Source organism: Moschus berezovskii, chromosome 16 (assembly GCF_049115385.1).
Source record: "Moschus berezovskii isolate FMDL1 chromosome 16, NW_MosBer_1.0, whole genome shotgun sequence".
NCBI lineage: Eukaryota > Metazoa > Chordata > Mammalia > Artiodactyla > Moschidae > Moschus > Moschus berezovskii.
Window position 1 is genome coordinate 40,221,936 of NC_142475.1, and position 22,320 is coordinate 40,244,255.

The 22,320-nt window shown below is 37.0% G+C and overlaps 1 non-coding gene across 1 annotated transcript; it reads left to right on the forward strand.

Annotated features, from left to right (window-relative positions):
- Nucleotides 1-2,100: 2,100 nt before the first annotated feature.
- Nucleotides 2,101-2,173, forward strand: TRNAY-GUA (transfer RNA tyrosine (anticodon GUA)). The gene has a single exon. It is a non-coding gene; the product is annotated as a tRNA-Tyr (tRNA).
- The last annotated feature ends 20,147 nt before the right edge of the window (nucleotides 2,174-22,320 follow it).

The following is a 22,320-nucleotide window of genomic DNA, read 5'->3' on the forward strand; positions in this document are numbered from 1 at the left end:
GCCACTGGATCACCAGGCAAGTTCCCACACTGGGCTTCTTTGTCTATGAAAATTCTGTTTAATGTCTTTACTTTCTGAATAATTCCCCATCTTTGTTGTATTTTTCTATTCTCCACTGTTTAGAAAGCTATAAAAGATTATTTTTAATGATGATGTGTATAAATCTGGTTGCTTTATCCCAAACTTTCATTTCCTAGAAGAACTGAATTTAAAATGCTTTTTCCCCCTTTTGCTTAAAGTAAAAAAAATATTCATGTAACCAAGCTCCATTTCCATGTAATATACATTTTTATTTTCTGAAATGGACTGTAAGGGAATACGCATCTTAGAAATTTTCCAAAGAAAAAAGAGAAAAGAAAAGGAATGTGGAAGTAACTTACCAGTAAACAAGTATCCAAAAAAAATACACAATTATTTTTTGTTGAAGCTCATATGACCATTACAGAACTTCACTGAGCTACAACCAGCTACTTCAAATAATATATATAAGCAGCATGCAGCAGAACTTGAGCTTGTCATTTTTAATTTCTATGCTTGGGCATCTATGTCTTAGTAAAGTCTCAGCTCTCTGGCACACTGAGCTATGTAGTGGATATAATCTGAATCAAAGCACAATTGCAAAAATGTCAAACATGATGAAAAAGAGAAAATGACTACAAAGGAGAATTCACCACGGTAACTCTTTGCAGTTCCCAACATAGAGGCCTGGTAGCCTCATCAAAGATACAAGAGATGGAAAAGGCCCATTAGGTCATCAAACCTATCCCCTCACCAAAGAAAGAAAATGAATTCAAGCCATCCTATCTGCTGGCTTCAAACCAAATTCAGGATAGAAAGACCCTGCTGCTGCTCTTGATACATTATTTCATGACACTGGATGTCATTTATACAAAAACCTGAAATGAATTGTCTGCCCCCAGCATCCTAGAATCACAGAATAGACTTTGAGAGCTGGAAGGTACCTCAGTCCAGCCTCCTCATTTTATAGAAGAGTACTCTGAGGGCCTGAGAGGTTAAATGACTAGCTTAAATCCACAAAGCCATTCACAGCTGGATAAGCATTAAAACCAAAGTTTCCAGAGATATCTAAACTGCTTTCTCTAGCAAATAATTCTCTTTTGGGGGGAAGGAAAAAGAATCTTAATAAAAATCTATTCTATACTACCTTATACTTAACACATGTGGATTTAACTTATTTCTTCCAATGGTCTTGTTTTTAAAATTCTAACTTTGAAGTGGAAATCTAGGTTTTCACTGTCAAAATGTAATTCCCACAGTTAATATTGACTCCAGAAGAGATTTTCAGTTGTGTACCAATTCACTCCTCTGTGTTAGGCTCAAAGAAATCTATAGAGATATAATAACTTTATTGGTTGACTATAAATGCAATGGGGCTAAGAGTGATAGATTTAAAAATTTCTCTAAATATTATTTCTCCATCCCCCAAACCATTAGAATAACTCTATTGTGATGCATTTTAATATTTTACCAGTGGAGAAGTGGGAAAGATAGGTGGCCTGGGAAGTGAAAGTGAAAAGTATTAGTTGTTCAGTCATGTCCCACTCTTTGCAACCCCATGGACTGCAGCCCACCATGCTCCATGGGATTTCCCAGGCAAGAATACTGGAATGGCTTACTATTTCTTTCTCCAGGGGATCTTCCTGACTCAGGAATTGAACATGAGTCTCCCATGTTGCAGGCAGATTCTTTACCATCCAAGCCACCAGGGGTTGATGGCCTGAGAAGAGATTTGCCATTTGTTGAGGACTTTTGACCCAAGCTTATATAAGGATGGAGTACAAGGTCAGAAGCCTGAAAAGTGAAGTCAGCTGAGCTAGAGGCAAATCCAAGAAAGCAATCGCTTCTTAGTCCTAGATAGCAGAACGCTTGTGGTAATGCAAACAAAACATTGCAGTTCTTATAATTTTTCAAGAGAAGTTGGCATTTCTAATTTTTATGAGAAATTTCCTGATTTTCAAAGCACTGTTCAGTTAAATAAAGCAATTCTGCAGGCCAGATATGGTCAACAGATGCCACATTGTCATAGACATATATATGTATATATATATAAATTACTATTTCATGTCATTCTAATGGGCTTCCTTGGTGGCTCAGATGGTAAAGCATCTGCCTGTAATGCAGGAGACCCAGGTTCAATACCTGGGTCAAGAAGATCCCCTGGAGAAGGAAATGGCTACCTACTCTAGTACTCTTCCCGGGAGAATTCTATGGACAGAGTAAACCGGTGGGATGCTGTCCATAGGGTCACAAAGAATCAGACATGACTGAGGGACTAACACTTCATGCTTCATATCATTCTAAGAGTGACACTAAAGTTTTATAAAAATGGAGAAAACCAAAGTCCTGAGTTTAATAAGCAATCCATTAGTTATTTATCTAAAATTAACAAAAGAAAAAGCTGGGTTATAAGAATTATTTAACCAATTTTTGTAGCATGCCATTTGTCCTCCAAGTTCTCCAAACAGAAAGTATTTGAGTCACTTTAATGTCTTATTTCTTCATAACTCAATTATTTCTTCCCTTTTCTGTAAAAGTTTTGTTCTACATGATGATATTTTCTAACTAAATCTAGGCATTTTAGTTAATAGCTCTAGTGTTTTTTCTTTAGGATTTTAAAAACATGATGTTAATATGGATTCAAGGATAGATTTATTTATTTTGAACTATCCTGTATTTTTCCATTGATAGTGAACCTGTTGTTTTAGTAGTTTAGATTCATTTATCTCAGGTTGAGGATGAACATGCCTGAAGTGTAGGGGTTTATTAGCCCAACAGTTCTAGATGTTAGTACACATCAGAATCATCAGGCAGGTTTTTTAGAACAGATTGCTGACTCCACCCTGAAAGTTTCTGACTCTGTAGGATCTGTGCTGTGCTTAGTCAATCAGTCATGTCCGACTTTTTGTGACCCCATGGACTGTAGCCCACCAAGTTCCTCTGTCCATGGGGATTCTCCAGGCAAGAACACTGGAGTGGGTTGCATGCCCTCCTCCATGGGATCTTTGCAACCCAGGGATTGAACCTAGGTCTCTTTCATTGCAGGGAGATTCTTTACCGTCTGAGCCATCAGGGAAGCCAGTAGGATCTAGGTGGGGCTTAATAATGTGAATATCTAAGAAGTTCCCAGGTAACGCAGATAGTTATGGTCTGTAGATAGCACTTTGTAAAACACAGTTTAAAGGAATTGGCATATTTCAAGGTGTAACATTTTTAGAGTCAATAAGACTCTTTTTGCATTGATAAGCTGAAGAAAGGGAGCATAATGAGAATTATTGCTCAGAAAATACCTTTGTCAGTGTCTGTATTCAACTAATTGGTTAAGATAAACTATTCTTTTAAAGAATGACTTTTGAATGTATTTTATAATTTATTTGTGGTTGCGCTGGGTCTCCTTTGCTATGTGGGCTTTCTCTAGTTGCAGCAAGTGGGGACTACTCTTCATTGCAGTGTTCAGGCTTTGCATTGCGGTGGCTTCTCTTGTTGCAGAGCCTGGGCTCTAGGACACGCAGGCTTCAGCGGTTGTGGCTTTCAGGCTTTAGAGCACAGGCTCAATAGTTGTGGCACATGGGCTTAGTTGTTCCATGGCACGTGGTATCTTCTTGGATCAGGGATCAAGCTCATGTCTCCTGCATTGGCAGACGAATTCTTTACCACTAAGCCACCAGGGAAGCACAAGATAAACTATTTTTGATAAATCTCATAATAGCTAAACTTTCTATAATGCTTCCTTTGTGCTAAATTGGTAGCTAAGTTCCCGAGTCACTCATTAAGTTGTTATTAATATCTTATTTTCATCATCCCCATTTTACGCATAAGGAAACTGAGACATAGAGAAGTAAACTAATTTGTCCTAATTATACAAGTTAGGAAATAATGGTGTTGGGATTTAAGCTCAGGTAATATGTGTCCCAAGCCCGTGCCCTTAACCTCTGCATGTCCTGCCTTTCAGGATAATGACTGCTCTCTGTCAGTCATCTCAGCCTGTCTTGGTTCATTCCATGAATTCAGTCCTACACCAGTTTAGAAAGAATAATATAAATTAATATTTTCAAATATATCTTTATTAGACAGTCTGTTGTTTAGCACTCAAATAAAAATTGTTGAATAAATCTGGTAAGACATGCTCAAAGCCAATTACATAGGAGTGAGTATCATCAGTCCCCATTACTTCACTGAATTGACTGGAAATGTGTTTTGTGACTGGAAAATGAACATAGTTTATGTTACAATCAGCGCAACAATGTTATAGTCTATTTTTGCAAAAAGTGTTTTTGAAAAAGAGGGTTCATCATCACATTAACATTCCTTATGGCAATACTCATTAAATATGAGTTTTTCATACTGCTGTTTCCTCTCTTAACTGGTTTTGAGAGACTCTGTATGTATGTGCGTATATATCTGTGTGAGCACACTCGTGTGTGTATGGTCTTATGTTTGTCTTTAGATCTCCCTTCATTTATCTTTCTCAAAGGTTTTCCTTTTTAATTTTTCCATAGATGTCACTAGAACACTAAGTTCATACAAGAATGAGACAAAAAATACTGCTATCAGACTATCTATTCTGTCACATGATTATTTTAGCGTTGTTTGAAGCACTCTTTCGGAGCCAGACATAATCACATTCTATAGTTCCTCACCTTATTAACTGGCAGAGCACTGTTCCTATTAGACAATTGATCCTGGGCAGATGAAGCCATTAAAAAAGCACTAATTAGCTAAAGAGGGAAGACAGTAATGCAGGCTGCCTCACTTCCTTTCATGCTTAAGGAATTTGATGTTCCAGACAAATAATAATTGATATGAAATCTGCCTTAATTGTGGTTTTTAACAGCCAGTATTATAATGACATACTGACAATTTCTGTCCAGCCTATTGTACATTTTATTTAAGACACCAAGAGCCACTGGGCAATCTTTTTAGTTGGCCTGAATCTAGAAGGATACATTTTATAATGTTCCTGAAATCAAAACTCGACAGCTGGAAAGTTGTCTTGAGTTTGGGATAACTTCAGTAAATACCTGAAAATATCTGATAAGATTTCAATAACTATTCCTTTCAGTTTTAACACTGTATGCCCTCATCAATACCTGGGTCACCTATTATCCAATAAACTATTAATTTAATTGTTTCAAGAGTAGATATAGACAGTTTCTCCTTCATGTGAAGCTACTGACAGAAGCAAACCATGACAAAAACACCAGCTTTCTTCTCCCAAAATCTGTTTTCTCCAAAAGGCCTCCTTCTTCATCCTTTCTATAAAAGGTATACACAGAAAATGATGACGTTTGCATGTCACAGTGAAGTCAAAGAAGATGATGCTTGAGACAAGGGTAAATTGCCTAGGAGTTCTGGCCCCATGTGGTATCACAAGAGTGAGGGGCTTTGTGTATTGGCATCTTAGCATTTCTGCTGCATTTCCTTCTGTGACACACTGAGGGGAAGCTCAGAAATAGTGTTTTCAGGAATAAGTGGAATTGACAGAATCACAAAATTGATCTCCCTAACTTCACCAAAACTGACAAATAAACAAATACACTTCCTTTCCAAGACTGTATCAAACTAAAAATCTTCTGTAAAGCAGAAGAAACTGAACAGGGTGAATAGACAACTTACAGAATGGAAGAAAATATTTACAAACTATACATCTGATGTGGGGTCAATTTCAAAAATATGTAAGTAACCCACACAATTCAATGACAAAACACCTAATAATCAGACTAAAGTAGGGTAAGAACTTGGGTCAATATTTGTCCAAATAAGATATACAAATGGCTAACGGGTTCACTAATCATCAGGAAAATGCAAATAAAACCTCAATGAGATATTACTGCACATTTGCCCAAATAGATATTATTGAAAAAAATCAAAGCAACAATAACAAGAAAACAGCATCCCAAGGCAGCCTTATTTTCTGTACATTTCTCTTCTGTGTCATAGCATGATTGATTTTGTTACTAATCACATCATCAGTATCTACACAATATGAAAAATTCATAAAATTTAAAACTTAATTAGTGATAGACATGTCTTTATCAGTTACTTTGTTGTCAAATAATAAATTGAATATTTACATTTTCAGTTCTGAAGTTATTATAAAATTTAAATCAAGAAATTTTTATTTAGTTTTTCAAAGTTCTTGCCTTTTATTTGAATACAGAATACTAATGGAATAAACAGCATCCAAGAGAAACTGTATAGACTCAAAAGTTCACAAAAAGTTGCCAAGGACAAAAATAAATCTAAACTGAAAAGACCAAGTTTTTCCTATCCAAAGAATCTGGAGATAATTGGAGTGCTTTTCAATGTGAGTTCAACTGAGGCCATTTAACTGACAACTAATGCAAATAAGAAACTTAGAGAAAATAAGTAAGCATTCAGACATCACATAGGACATAAGATAAGAAATGAGTTGTTAAGCCCTGAAGAATCTTATTTATAAGAAAAAATGATGTAATAAAGAAAGAAGGGTGGTTGCTGGGGCAGGGATAAGGTTAATGTCACTTCTTGGGATTAATATTCATATATAACACTAAAAGCTAATTAGGAAAAATTCAGTTTACCTTCCTTTGTTCATAATTAATATCAGTTTTTACAGATACAAGGGCTAGACAGAAGCTAGAGGTACAAAAAAGGTAACTTTGATCATTTTCCTTCTTCAGCCCTCCCTTTTACCTGAATCCCAGTGACAAATGGCTTGAGTCTGTGAAACTACTAGAAAGCTGCTACTGGTTCACTTGCATTAATTTCTGAGGCCTTCTTCTGGTCTGATAGTGTTTGCAAAGTGTGATAGACTCAAAGAAGTTTAAACTAGGATCCATAAGGCTTGTGTTCAAATATTGGTCTCTTCTTTCATGAAGGCTAGAACAAGTCACTTAATCTCCTTGACTCTTATCATGATGGAGAATGAACCATAATCAATAAACATGAATTAAGCACTACTTGCTAGTCATTGTATTGTGTCCAGGTTTTAAGAGGTAAGTAGAACATGTTCCCCTCAAGTTAATTCAGTAGACAAATGATTTGACTATCCCATGACAAGGATTATTATACATATTCTAGGCAGAGAATGATTCTTAAAAAATATATTATTTATTCAATAAGTAAAAGTATAAATGAAATTATATCAGTAAAATAAGTCAACAGTTTATCTTAACTGGCTCAACATACTTTAAATGATTACATTAAACACAGAATGAGTTACTTTTTTTTTTATCCATTCAACTTTCCTGAATTCATATTTGCCTTTGGCAACTGGTAATTTATTATTAAGGAACACACAAAAATTGTGAGTAAGATCTAATCTTTGCAAGATTACATTTTCTAATCTTTCTTTGAAATTTTCCGTATAGATTTATTAGAAATATTCAGATCCAGTTTTGCTTTTTTGATCATACCCCATAAATTATTTGTTTCATCAACACAAAAAATATAATAGAATTATCAGGAATAGTGTCAATTAATTAAGCCTAGTAGTTTTAGCAGCATTAGTTTTTTATGTGAGAAATATCATAGCATGATAGGAAGGTAAATGAAAGAGAATATTGGCAGAAATTGTATAGATATATGTAGAATTCCTATATGTTACGGCAGAACAAGTGAAAAAAGGAAAATGATAAGAAACAAGTTGAGAGAAATCTTAAGTACATATGATCATTTCAGTTCAGTTCAGTCACTCCGTCGTGTCCGATTCTTTGCGACCCCATGAATCACAGCACGCCAGGCCTCCCTGTCCATCACCAACTCCCGGAGTTCACTCAAACTCATGTCCACAGAGTCGGTGATGCCATCCAGCCATCTCATTCTCTATTGTCCCCTTCTCCTCCCACCCCCAATCCCTCCCAGCATCAGAGTTTTTTCCAGTGAGTCAACTCATCGCATGAGGTGGCCAAAGTATTGGAGTTTCAGCTTTAGCATCAGATCATTTAGAAGAAACTAAAAGACAATAACAACCAAAAAAACAATTCTGGCTTTAGAAAAAAGCAGAGGAATCAGAGATCAAATTGCCAACATCTGTTGGATCATTGAAAAAGAAAGAGAGTTCCAGAAATCTGTAGGCAGGTCAGGAAACAACAGTTAGAACTGGACATGGAACACAGACTGGTTCCAAATAGGAAAAGGAGTACCTCAAGGCTGTATATTGTCACCCTGCTTATTTAACTTCTATGCAGAGTACATCATGAGAAACGCTGGGCTGGAGAAAGCACAAGCTGGAATCAAGATTGCTGGGAGAAGTATCAATAATCTCAGATATGCAGATGACAACCGGAGAAGGCAATGGCAAGCCACTCCAGTACTCTTGCCTAGAAAATCCCATGGATGGAGGAGCCTGGTAGACTGCAGTCCGTGGGGTCGCTAAGGGTCAGACACGACTGAGCGACTTCACTTTCACTTTTCACTTTCCACTTTCACACATTGGAGAAGGAAATGGCAACCCACTCCAGTGTTCTTGCCTGGAGAATCCCAGGGACAAGGGAGCCTGGTGGGCTTCCATCTATGGGGTCACACAGAGTCGGACACGACTGAAGTGACTTAGCAGCAGCAGCAGCAGATGACAACACCTTTATGGCAGAAAGTGAAGAAGAACTAAAGAACCTCTTGATGACAATGAAAGAGGAGAGTGAAAAAGTTGGCTTAAAACTCAACATTCAGAGAACTTAGATCACGAATCTGGTCCTATCACTTCATGGCATGTAGATGGGGAAACAGTGGAAACAGTGACAGATTTCATTTTGGGGGGCTCCAAAATCACTGCAGATGGTGACTGCAGCCATGCAGTTAAAACACGCTTGCTCCTTGGAAGAAAAGTTATGACCAACCTAGACAGTTTATTAAAAAGCAAAGACATTACTTTGCCAACAAAGGTCTGTCTAGTCAAAGCTATGGATTTTCCAGTGGACGTGTATGGATGTGAGAGTTGGACTATAAAGAAAGCTGAGTGCCAAATAATTGATGCTTTTGAACTGTGGTGTTGGAGAAGACTCTTGGGAGTCCCTTGGACTGCAAGAAGATCCAACCAGTCAATCCTAAAGGAAATAAGTCCTGAATATTCATTGGAATGACTGATGCTTAAGCTGAAGCTTCAATACTTTGGCCACCTGATGCAAAGAACTGACTCATTGGAAAAGGCTCTGATCTGGGAAAGATTGAAAGTGGTAGGAGAAGGGGATGACAGAGGATGAGATGGTAGGATGGCATCACTGACTCAATGGACACGAGTTTGAGTCAACTCTGGTAGTTGGTGATGGACAAGGAGTCTTGGCGTGCTGCAGTCCATTGGGTCGCATAGCGTTGGACATGACTGAGCAAATGAACTGAACTGAAAAGACAAAATAAGATTGTATTTAAAAAGTTTAGTGTGCAAATGGTTATTTTGCACATTTTCACTTGAAAAAGAACACACACCCCAAAGCAAAATGGTAAGAAATTATCTTAGACTCTTATTCCTGAAACAATCTTCAGTTTCCATCAGATGGTTTTGTGTCCCTTATTAACTTATGCTTGTTTGTGTGTTTATGTGTGTGTGTATAGCCAACCTGAAACATCTCTTTTTTTTCCCCAAAAGTAACTGTTGTTCCTGCTCTTTTCCATTTTAGAAAGCCTCTCTTTTTTAAAAATAGTTTTTCATGATTCTATAATGAGAACCAATAAAAATAACATAAAATACACAAATAAACTTATAATAAAAATAATGAAAATGTATTTTTGAGCCAAAAATAATTGACTACCTGATCCTGAGGGGAAAATGCTACATTCTTTGCTACTGTATAGAGCAAACCATAAATTATTCACCAAAGAATTAAAAACCCTTTCACTGTTGGCAGCCTCTAATTTATTTCCCTCTGATTACTCCTAGATATTCAGTTAAGGCTGGAGAACTTCTGAGCATTTATCTATAATACTAGAAGTAATTTTATACAACAAAGTATGATTTAGAGCTTAAAAATAAATGAAAAAAAGCCTTTAAAAAATAATAAAAGCAGTGAAGGGAAAGCATAGAAATTCTGCTTGGAAGACAGTTATTTCCCTTCCAACATTGTAAGTAAAAATTTAACATTTAAAGATATTTATTTGGTTGTTTTCTATAAATAAGTTTAGGATAAATAAAATCCTTTGTAGGTATTTCTGTGAAATATTTACAGATGCTTGTACTGAAAATTTGAAATGCCAGATTTCCCAGTAAGATATTCATTCATTCATTCATCAAATTTTTATCATTTTGTATAAAACACTGTATTCAGAGTTAAGGAATACAATTTAGAAAACAAAACAAAACAAAACTTGCCATGTTGTCAGGGAATTATATTTAGCAGCAGAGTCAAAATATGTATATGGATAAGCATAAACTAAAGCAAGACAGTTTCTAGCAGACATGTAAAAATAATGCTTTGCATTCAACCATTTAAAATTCTTGAAATTATGAAATATTTAAACATACAGAAAATTTTAAATAAATACTAGAATTCGTTTTTCTATCTGGATTGGACAATTGTTGACATTTTGACTTATTTATCACAGTACCTTTTATTTATTTACTTAAGAATACAGTGCTACATAGACCACTGAAGCTCTTTGCTTTACCCGTTCTCTCGCATTCCTGCTCAGGACTAGATGGTATACTGACTTTGTTATGTATCCACCCTCATCATGTTTTAATATATTTATTAAATGTTCATAATCCAATGCAAGATGTATATATTTTTAAATGAATGCTTTATTTTATGTATTGTTTTGACACATACATAAAATGGACGAGATGGTTGGATGGCATCACTGACTCAATGGACATGAGTCTGAGTAAACTACATGAAATAGTGAAGGACAGGGAAGCTTGGCGTGCTGCAGACAATGGGGTCACAAAGAGTCAGACACGACTGAGTGACTGAACAACAATGGCAATCATTTTGATGACATTTTCCCCTGGAATATCGTATCTTTAAACTAATTTTCCCCAAAGTGGTATTTTCTAGATACTTTGGGTTCACTGCATATTTTATAGTCCACAAGACTCCACTCCTGTGTCTTCCTCCTAAGGGCATCTCTGACAGGGCAGTAATGGATACCATTTATTGAGCTGTCACCTTGTGCCAAGTGCTGTTGTAGTCTTTTACATGATACAGGAGGAGAATGGGGTCTTAACATTTGAGAAGTGCAAGCAGGGCCTTCATGGAAAGGACCAAACTGGTCTGGGGCATCAGACTCAATTAGGGTGGGGATAGTAACTTTACAGGGGACACCCTAGCGTGGCCTCTCAGGGATGAGAGGTGAGACAGATGTCACATGGGAGAGCTGGCCTGGCCAAGGCTTTCAGCATCTGAACTGTGTCAGCAAGGTGTTCATGTAGATGATTGTCCTGACATGAGTTGTCAGCATTAGAGCAAGATGAGCAGGTATTCCCATGAGCGTGGTCACCTAGCACAGACTGTCAAAACACCAGTGTGGTGAAGGGGCTATCCCTAGGGAGGAGATAGAGGTAGTCATGGGTGATTGGTTAATTACTGCCTGTTAATGGCAAGCCAGTCCAGTACTCTTGCCTGGAAAATTGCATGGACAGAGGAGCCTGTTTGGCTGCAGTCCATGGGGTCGCTACTAGTCGGACACGACTGAGCGATTTCACTTTCACTTTTCACTTTCACACATTGGAGAAGGAAATGGCAACCCACTCCAGTGTTCTTGCCTGGAGAATCCGAGGGACAGCGGAGCCTGGTCTGCTGCCGTCTATGGGGTCGCACAGAGTTGGACACGACTGAAGCGACTTAGCAGCAGCAGCAGCAGCAGAGATAGTTAACAAAAAGTAAACTTGAATTAGCCTTGTACCTTTGAACTGGGTATGAAGGCAGTAGTACAAATATTTCAACATTTATAAATAGATATAAATTAATCCCACAACTTTATCCATTGAGAGAGCCTGGTAGCAATAACACTTCCACAGCAAAAAGTACATCAAGCACTGAACTCTTTTAAATAGGGGTTGAGACAAGAAAATCATAAGATTAACCTGGACTATTCTATAGTGTCAGGAAGCACAAAAGTGCTCAAAAAATGAGAGATAATAGAGCACACAAGAGCCCACATGCAGAGGTTTCAGCTGGTCAAAACTGGGACAATATGAACACCAAAATAAATAATAATAGCAGTGGATTATAACCCCTTAAACAAATTGGATATGGACTTTGAATCTATATTAATACAAATTAATAAATAAACACAAAGTTGATGAGAAATAAATATTTACATGACTTCCACCTCCTCAGAATACATATTATTTTTAATTAAAAAAAAACTTATTGAAATATAGTTGATTTACAAGGTTTTGTCAGTTTCAGGTGTACAGAAAGTGATTCAGTTATATATGTGTGTGTATACATGCCTGTGTAAATATCTATATACATATACATATAGATATACATATATTCTCTTCAGATTCTTTCCCATTAGAGATATTACAAGCTATTGAGTATAGTTCTCTGTGCTATACAGTAGGTCTTTGATTGTCTATTTTATGTATCAGTTCAGTGCAGTTCAGTCACTCAGTTGTATCCAACTCTTTGCGACCCCATGAATCACAGCACGCCAGGCCTCCCTGTCCATCACCAACTCCCGGAGTTCACTCAAACTCATGTCCACAGAGTCGGTGATACCATCCAGCCATCTCATTCTCTGTCGTCCCCTTCTCCTCCCGCCCCCAGTCCTTCCCAGCATCAGAGTCTTTTCCAGTGAGTCAATTCGTTGCATGAGTGTGTATATTATAATCCCCAACTCTTAATTTATCCTTCGTCCCTTTCCTTTTTGGTAACCATAAGCTTCTATGTCTGTGAGTCTATTTCTGTTTTGTAATAAGTTCATTTGTATCATTTTTTTAAGATTCCACATTAAAGTGGTATCATATAATGTTCATCTTTGTCTGATTTACTCTCTTAGTACAATAACGTCTAAGTCCATCTATGTTGTTGCAAAAGGCATTATGTGATTCTTTTTATGGCTCAGTAGTATTCCATTGTATATATGTACCATATACTCTTTATCCATTCATCTCTAGATGGACACTTAGTTTGTTTCCATGTTTTGATAATTGTAAATAGTGCTGTTGTGAATGCTGGGGTGGGTGTATATCTTTTTTTAATTATAGTTTTCCCTGGATATAGGCCCAGAAGTAGGATTGCTAAATCATATGGCAACTCTATTTTTAGCTTTTGGAGGAACCTCCATGCTGTTTTCCACAGTGGCTACACCAATTTGAATTCCTACCAATAATGTAGGAGGGTTAAAATAATGCTGGATAAGGTATGGAGAAAAAGAACAGGCGTATTAAATACAAGTGAAAGACAAAAGCAACTTTACAGTTGAGAAGCCTTACAGGACACCACATTAATTGAATAAACAAAGGGAAATCATCATCAGTGAGAAAGTTTAAACTGTATGTCAACTAAGAGGATGCAACAGAGGAACAAACATCTCAATTCTGTAATGCTCCTAATATACAGTAGAATATATGTATTCCTGAATATATAACATGACTCTCAACGTGGCAAAATCAGACAATTCTAAATTGGGAGCCACCCTATGTGATTTCACTGCTGAATACTTCAAACTATCAAGCCACTGCAGTCCAGGAAAGACTGAAAAAATGTCTCAGAGTGAAGGTGACAAGAAGGACTTGAAAATGATAAGGTGCAATTCTGAGCATTCTTGGGACATTTAGTGAAATTTGAGTGGTTGAGAATTAGTTGGTAGTGAGGTAGCAATGTTAATTTCCTGCTAGTACAGTGGTTACGCAGGAGAATGTCCCTCCTTGTAAGTAGACGCTAAAATATTAGGAAATAATTGTGCATTCAGCTGGCAATTTGCTCTCAAAATGATTCAAGGAAAAAAATTCTATGCACTATATTAGTAATTATTCTGCAAATCACAGAAATGCATTAAAGCAGGACCAATTCTAGCATACATGGCTCATTTCATGAACTTTCACCCCAGAGTACATGTACTGTTTCCCACATGGTCTAACCTAGAAGAGGTTTTGATGGATTTCAGCCTTTGATGGATTTCAGCCCCTATGAACATTATTTTGTTCTGTCCCTTTGTGGAGTTCATTGCCATATATCATACATGCTGGCCTTGCATTAAAAAAAATGTTTTATGTGGAGTATTTTATGTAAATTCAGAGATCTAGTGTAATTAAAAAATAATCTGTCTAAAAATCACCTTAAATTTTTCTCTTAATAATTAATTAATATTTGAGTAGCATTTACTTATAAGACTCTGGTTTATTTAAATGAGATTCTCAATTGTTAGAACAGAGAATACAAATTATTCTGAAGACATTTATCTTCAAAGAGTATGGGTAAGAAAAAAAAATGCCTATTAGAAATATTCACAGTATTCTGTTTGCCATGCTTTTGATTTGTTCAAATACATTTAATTATAAGTATAAATTATACATACAGTTTAGAAACAAAGTGTTTAATAATTTAAGGATTAGCTGTGAGTCAAAATAATTTGTTTAGCCTAGCAATAATAATTTAATTGCAAGTTGTTCAGAAAAGTGTACACAACACACAATAAATATTTATTATGTGTTGAATGAAACAAAGAATATCAAAACATGTAACAGTTTGGCAAACACTTCCGCATTAAAAGCTTTTATTATTTGCCTAGGCATGGAATTAATTTGAGATAAAATAATTAAAACCTAGAACAAACTCTGTTCTGAGTTTGTGGGTTTTTAGATGTTAGCTATGTGGTGATTTTATCATGAAATTAAGTATAAATTAGAAAAACTCAAATTTGCTTATTCTTTCTCACACATCCAACAAACTATTAATTTCCAGAAGAGGTAATTATTACATAAATACATAAGCACTAATTAAATCTTGCAAAGCACTCAAAAATTAAATCTATTGGTACTAGCCATTCATTGTTTAAATTCTGACCTCCTTGACCTTTTACTGTAACTAGAAATTGAAGGGCCTAAATTTTCATCCAAAAGGGAAATCATTAGCATTCATTCTAAGAGGTTTCCCTTTGCAGGATTTTTCACGTCATCCTTGTTTCAAGTTGCTTCTTCTTTAAGTTAAAAGTTTTCTGAGTACAACTCTGCCATGATCTCCATGAAGTTTAACCTTGGAAATGTGAGGGATTTGATAACCATTATAGATACCAAAATGATGGCTAGGAGTCTTATCTTCATATCCTCCAAAGAAAATATATAAATCTCAGTTTACTAGAGTACATCTCTGACTTTATCCTTCTTAGGTAAAATTTTAAAATATATATATGTTTCATTACTTGGGGGGTTAGATTTCTAGGAGACCTACAGCAGTATCAAAGTAATGAGAATTTTGATTAAGACCATTCCAAAACTTTCATCCAGATAATTGGACCGATTGCACTCATGAATAAAGAGTGTATTATTCCATCTACTTGCCCACATATGATATTATCATTTTAAAACGTTAACATTTTGATAGGTGAAGGAAAGTATTGGCTAACTGATTAATATCTATGATTTCTCTTACCAGTATAGTATAGCTTTTTAATTATTTATGGTTTGAATATTATTATCAGAGATTTAAATCTTTTCATTAATATTTGTTCATATTGTATATGTGTTCAGTTCAGTTCAGTCGCTTAGTCGTGTCCAACTCTTTGCAACCCAATGAATCGCAGCACGCCAGGCCTCCGTGTCCATCACCAACTCCTGGAGTTTACTCAAACTCATGTCCATAGAGTCGGTGATGCCATCCAGCCATCTCATCCTCTGTTGTCCCCTTTTCCTGCCCTCAATCCCTCCCAGGATCAGGGTCTTTTCCAGTGAGTCAACTCGTCACATGAGGTGGCCAACATATTGGAGTGTCAGCTTCAATATCAGTCCTTCCAATGAACACCCAGGACTGATCTCCACTAGGATGGATTGGTAGGATCTCCTTGCAGTCCAAGGGACTCCCAAGAGTCTTCTCCAGCACCACAGTTCAAAAGCATCAATTCTTCGGCGATCAGCTTTCTTCACAGTCCAACTCTCACATCCATACATGACCACTGGAAAAACCATAGCCTTGACTAGACGAACCTTTGTTGGCAAAGTAATATGTCTGCTTTTTAATATGCCATCTAGGTTGGTCATAACTTTCCTTCCAAGGAGTAAGCATCTTTTAATTTCATGGCTGCAATCAGCATCTGCAGTGATTTTGGAGCCCCAAAAAATAAAGTCTGACACTGTTTCCACTGTTTCCCCATCTATTTCCCATGAAGTGATGGGACCAGATCTCATGATCTTTGTTTTCTGAATGTTGAGCTTCAAGCCAACTTTTTCACTCTCCTCTTTCACTTTCATCAAGAGGCTTTTTAGTTCCTCTTTATTTTCTTCCATAAGGGTGGTGTCATCTGCATATCTGAGGTTATTGATATTTCTCCCAGCAATCTTGATTCCAGCTTGTGCTTCCTACAGCCCAGTGTTTCTCATGATGTACTCTGCATAGAAGTTAAATAAGCAGGGTGACAACATACAGCCTTGACATACTCCTTTTCCAATTTGGAACCAGTCTGTTGTTCCATGTCCAGTTCTAACTGTTGCTTCCAGACCTGCATATAGGTTTCTCAAGAGGCAGGTCAGGTGGTCTGGTATTCCCATCTCTTTCAGAATTTTCCACAGTTTGTTGTGATCCACACAGTCAAAGGCTTTGGCATAGTCAATAAAGCAGAAATAGATGTTTTTCTGAAACTCTCTTTCTTTTTCTGTGATCCAACAGATGTTGGCAATTTGATCTCTGGTTCCTCTGCCTTTTCTAAAACCTGCTTGAACATCTGGAAGTTCATGGTTCACATATTGCTGAAACCTGGCTTGGAGAATTTTGAGCATGACTTTCCTAGTGTGTGAGATGCGTTCAATTGTGTGATAGTTTGAATATTCTCTGGCATTGCCTTTCTTTGGGATTGGGATGAAAGCTGACCTTTTCCAGTCCTGTGGCCACTGCTGAGTTTTCCAAATTTGCTGACCTATTGAGTGCAGCACTTTCACAGCATCATCTTTCAGGATTTGAAATAGCTCCACTGGAATTCCATCACCTCCACTAGCTTTGTTAGTAGTGATGCTTTCTAAGGTCCACTTGACTTCACATCCCGGGATGTCTGGTTCTAGGTGAGTGATCACACCATTGTGATTATCTGGTTCATGAAGATCTTTTTTGTACAGTTCTTCTGTGTATTCTTGCCACCTTTTCTTAATATCTTCTGCTACTGTTAGATCTATACAATTTCTGTCCTTTATTGAACCCATCTTTGCATGAAACGTTCCCTTGGTATCTCTAATTTTCTTGAAGATATCTGTATTTTCTATCAAATATTTGACTTGTATATTCGTAAGAATCACTTATATAAATAAATAACTATACACATTGAGAAATAAAAATAATTTTCTTATTATTTTCCTTTTAATTATATTACTTTGAGATTTTTTTTTAATGATGCATGCCTTTTTCACAGTTTCATATTTTCTTGTCAAAACTCTATGCTTTCTGATTATGGTATTGTCTATAAAGACCACTTCCATTATACCTGCTATTGTGCATATTTTCTTCTAATTCTCTTATTTATTTTTCATATTTAAACTGTGAATTTACAGAATGCCAAGAAAGATACTTATCTAAAACTGTTTATAGAGTAATCCATTAATTTGCTCCCTTTCCTCTTATCTAGATTATTTTATAGATGACCACATCATATTCCATGACTTTCAGTAGCATCTATAAGATGATGGGAGGGCTTCCCTGGTGGTTCAGGTGGTAAAGAATCTACCTGCAATGTGGGAGACTCAGGTTTGATCCCTGGTTTGAAGGGATCTTTGGGAGAAGTGAGTGGCCACCCACTCTAGTATTCTTGCCCAGAGAATTCCATGGACAAGGAGCCTAATAGGCTCCATGGATTTGCAGAGTCAAACACAACTGAGTGACAAACATTCTCACTTTCATAGGATGATGAACCCTTAATTTCAATCTCTAGGCCCAATTTTTACCTCCTAGCACTAAATATATGTTCAGTGTCTTCTTGACATCTTCAACCAAGTGTCTTATTAGGCAAACTAAATAGGCCCCGAACAAGGCCCTTGATTTCTCCCACCAAACAGAAAATTTCCTCTACCTGACTTTGTCAACTTATAAAGTAATATCACCAAACAATGCAAGAATAAATGCTTCCATTTTCTAATTTTCATTTATTCCATTTTCTAAACCCAACAGATCCAACCCAACAAGCTGTCCCATCAGTCCAATTTTCAAAATATATTTTGAGTTTCCTGAGTCTGTTTATATCCTCTGTCCTCATACTCTTCTAAATCACTATCATCATGTACAAGTATTGTAGTGGCTTCAAGTGTCTCTGCTCCTACCCTTGTCTCTAGTAATGCCTTTTACACACAGAGGTCAGAGCAATTTTTAAAAATATTTATTAGATGTTGTTATTCCATTGTTTAAAATCTTCCATGGTTTTCTTTGTTTTTCCTGTCTTTGTGTTTGTTTGGTAGCAAGCTCAGGGACAAGAAATCAAATGCAATTAACAGTTGTTTGTTTTGCAATTTTTTTGAAGTACTAGAATTACTTGTAGATGAGTGGGACACAGCACCAGAAAGGGAAACATCCAACAAAATGTGTGTAAAAATCCAGAGAAAAGAAGGAAGACTGGAACTTCCCCCACAGGTTAACTTTGTGAAAGTCGCTCAGTCATGTCTGACTCTTTGCGACCCAATGGTCTATACAATCTATGGAATTCTCCAGGCCAGAATACTGGGGTGGATAGCCATTCCCTTCTCCAGAGGATCTTCCCAACCTAGGATCGAACCCAGGTCTCCCACATTGCAGTTGGATTCTTTGCCAGCTGACCTACTAGGGACGCCCCAGATTCACTTCAGGAAGTAGTACAAACAACCCATTACAGTATTACCAGCTCTCCCAACCTTCAGAAGGGAGGTAAAATGGATATATATTTTCCTAGTCACTGACTAGAGAGTGATGGAGTATGGGTGTTATTCTACATACCTGCAGCTGTTACGAACATCTCCAAGGCACAGAAATGTAGATACAGGCTCTCAAAGCCTGAACACACAGACACAGTAGGTGTTCAAGACATATGAGCACTCAGAGTGTCTGTTACAGCCCTGCGTAACCTGATTTCTGTTTTGCTTTCCATTCTAATCTCATATTTCTCAATCTTAGATTACTGTGTTCCAGCCACACTTGCTTCATTTTTATTCTAATATTTTTTCTTTACTCATGTTTAAAATGTTTCATCTACTTGATTTTCAGTTCTTGTTCTTTAAGACTCAGAGTAAAAGCCACCTCCTCATAAAGTCATCTGGCATATGTCTATTAAAGTATGAATTGCCTAGACAACAGTTGCCATCTCTCCAATTATCTCCTAGATTTCTTTTATAACATTTGTTCTCAATGTTATGGCTATCAAAACAAGATTTATTCCTCTGCTTTGTTACAAGTTGTAGTTCATAAAGCTGATGGCCCTCTAATTGGTCTGTGGTGAGAAGTATATGATTGAATACAGAATAATTAGTTTGAAAATAGGAATACATGTAGATAAGAATTTGGATTTGCCAAAAATAAGGTCTTCCCTTTGCCCTTGGCTTCTAATAGTTAACATATGTTATTCCTGATAGGAGTATCTTTGGGCAAATGATTGAATATATCATCTGATAGAGTGGATGTTGACTGTATCAGTAAGATAAACCGTGTAATTTGGAGTAGAGGAGTTTAGTTCATTTGTTGTCAGGTGACCTGGAGACTAAAATCAACCACATGGACAATCTATCGTGACCGAATAAAGGAGCCCGCAATTAAAGACTCAACACCAAAATCCAGGTAAGCTTCCCCATTGGCAAGACTCTGTTTGCAATGTCATACATTGAAGCCACTAGTATAGTGAATTCTGACCCCATAAGAACAGTGAAAGCTTTGTAGATGGAACTCTGCCAGACTCTGCCCAATGTTCTTCATTTGGCTGAATTTGATCTGTTCCTTTTTCCTATAATAAGCTGATACTGTGAGTATCATAGCTTTTCAGTGAGTTCTGTGACTCCTAGCAGATTATCAAATCTGAAGGTGATTTTTGTAACTTGGTAAATCTTACAGTTGATTTCAGAAGTCAAGGAGGGTCTTGAGGACTGAGTTCTCAGACCTTGAAGTTTGGTCAAGTCTGGGTACTAAGATTAAGCCTAAACATTGAAGTCATCTTTGTCCTATTTTCTACAAATGCTTTATAAGTAATAAATCAATAAATCCCACTGACTCTTTCTTAAAATCATATCTAGAAACCAACCTCATCTTCCTTGAGTCACAACTCTCTTAAGGTCTTCATTACCTTTTACCTAGATTATTAATACTCTTCTAACAGATTACCTCCGGAGAAGGCAATGGCAAGCCACTCCAGTACTCTTGCCTAGAAAATCCCATGGATGGAGGAACCTGGTAGGCTGCAATCCGTGGGGTCACTATGGGTTGGACACGACTGAGCGACTTCACTTTCACTTTTCACTTTCACACATTGGAGAAGGAAATGGCAACCCACTCCAGTGTTCTTGCCTGGAGAATCCCAGGGATGGGGGAGCCTGGTGGGCTTCCGTCTATGGGGTCACACAGAGTCGGACACGACTGAAGTGACTTAGCAGCAGCAGCAGCAACAGATTACCTCACCTTCGTAAACTTTGTTATCAATACATCAACCAAAGAGATCCTCTTTAAACATAAATCCAGCATGATACATTGAATTATTTTTCAATATATACATTGTCTTTCTGTCTGGGCCCCTTCATTCAAAGTCCTTCACTACAGAGTCCATACAATGGTGTTGTCATAGATTAGTTCTGGCTTTTCATCTTGGTTCCTAAAGAGAACATTGAGAACTACAGCCGACATGTATCTTGTATATATTGGCTAAGGGAAAACTCTATTGTAAAAAGGGAGCTTTCCAGGTGGCTCAGTGGCAAAGAATCCACCTGCCAGTGCAGGAGACATCAGAGATGTGGGTTCGATCCCTGGGTCACGAATATCTCCAGGAGGAAGAAATGGCAGCCTATTCCAATATTCTTGTCTGGAGAATCCCACAGATATTGGAGCCTGGTGGGCTACAGTCCATCGGATCTGAGAGTCAGATTGACTGAGTATGAACACATACACTATTGTAAAAAAAAAAAAATCTACTGAGATTTTAGGATTGTGGGTTTAAGGAAAAACTTCATATGGAAAATTTGACACTGAAATTTGCACTAGAAGTGGGATACGAGTGTAAGAACATTAACAAAAAATAAGTGATGTGACTTAGATTATAAGGACAGATGGAACATGGTGAGAAAACTACAACTGGAGGTTTAAAAATGACAGCACAGAGCATGCAGTAGTGGGATATTCAGTATAAGTGTTGACCAGCAAAAAATACCAAGTCAGTTTATATCTCTATGTGAAGAGATTGGGGAACAGATGCTATTAGCATACTTAGTTACTACTGATTGTAAAAGAAAGAGACGATCTGAGAAAAGAACTGGGACTGGGTGAGTAGGAAAGTTGCAAGGAGATAAAAGAGAAAGTAGACCATTCAGAAATTCTGAAACATTCAGGATTGAAAGAAGCAACTATTTCTCATATGCAATGGGAAAAAAATGAATGAATATTGATAAAAGTTTAAACCAAAGCAACATAAGATAATTAAATTATATGCAAGGCTGAACCTTGTAGTAAAGCCAAATCAGCCATCTTTGACTCAACTCAGGAAAAAGAGATCTGGGAATGACTTGTCAATAAAATTATTAACATAAAAAACCTTGAATTCTAAAAATTAAGTCTACATAGCTATATGTTTCTTAAAAGGTACTGTGAGATGACTGTCACCACGTAGAGTGTACTGCAATCAAATATATAAAAGGGCAGCTAGGGTTTTGATAACAGTTTACTTTGTAATATGCCTTCACTGTAATTTCTACTATTCTCCATGACAGGATAACTGATACTGAACTTGTCCTGCCGCAACTAGCCATAAAACAGACAAAATGCACAAGTCCACTGTTTTAACCTCCACTGGAAAATATGACATACAAAGGCTGATTCTTGAAAGAAGAGAAAGAAACAAAGTAAGCCCCACGTTTGTCTGAGCTTTCTTCCTGGGATATTTTCCTAATTATAATGCAACTGGAAAGGGTCCAAGCAAATCAAACTGAGCTGAAGAAGCAGAGATTAGATTTTGGAGCTGATGAAATGGTGAATTTTTAGAGCAGAAACTAGGGAGGAGAGAGGTATGTAGGAAAAGAGCCCA